Genomic DNA, 956 nt, shown 5'->3' with positions numbered 1-956 from the left:
AATGATCAAAGACTTTCCAGATGTGACTTACCACATTTGTGTCTGAAATATTGCATGTAGACCTATGTCGTTTAACATTTTCTCCTGTTTAGGATTTCTAGGTCTCGTTTGAAGGGAATTTAGTTGCTATTTCTAGCAGACATAACGGTCTTGTAGAGGCGCCTGCATTTTCTTATCATTCAATTTAGTTCATTTATATTTTGAACAGCAGATTGAAAACCTATCCATGTAAAATGGTTTCGAATATTTTAAATAGCCAAAGCAAAGTCGCGTACAGCTATTTCAAATTTCGGCACAAAGCCAGCATATTTATGAGTGGTGTTTGTCAATTACATCGACAGCAGTGCACAATTGGTACTATCTAAACTGATTCAGAAAGGATGAAAAATTAAGTTGACCTCAGCAGCATTGGAACTCAGAGCGTAAAAACGGAAGAAATGGCGTATGCATCTTTTTCTCGACGCGCTAACAATTCTTTCAGCTCGTCAAAGCTTCAAAGTCTTCCATCTTTCTAAGTCGCATGTATTCCTTTCTGCTAAAGGCACAAATTCTGAGGGAAGGAGCTAGTCGATTACATTGCTTCTAGTATTCAAATGGTACTATTTTTATCGACACCGAAACAATGAAAGGCAAAGTCGACATTGGTTTAATTTTAACACAGGACAAAACGCCGGACGAAATGCTGCTAAGCATTTTGCCCGGCGTGCTAACGATTCTCCCAGCTCACTAACTTCCAACGTCGAATATACTGTTTTCAAATATTGACACAAGGCCAGCAATTTCGGGAGATTACGTTGACCCCAGCATTCAACTGGTACTTATTTTTATTGACTCCGAAAGGATGAAACGCAAAGTTGACATCGGTGGAATTTGAACCCATAACGCAGTGACGGAAGGAATACTGCTAAATAATTTTCTCGGCGTACTTACGATTCTGCCCGCTAACCACCTTCTAA

The sequence above is a fragment of the Octopus bimaculoides genome, chromosome 10 (genome assembly GCF_046866305.1).
Source record: "Octopus bimaculoides isolate indiv1 chromosome 10, ASM4686630v1, whole genome shotgun sequence".
Taxonomy (NCBI): domain Eukaryota; kingdom Metazoa; phylum Mollusca; class Cephalopoda; order Octopoda; family Octopodidae; genus Octopus; species Octopus bimaculoides.
This window is presented reverse-complemented; position numbering follows the sequence as displayed.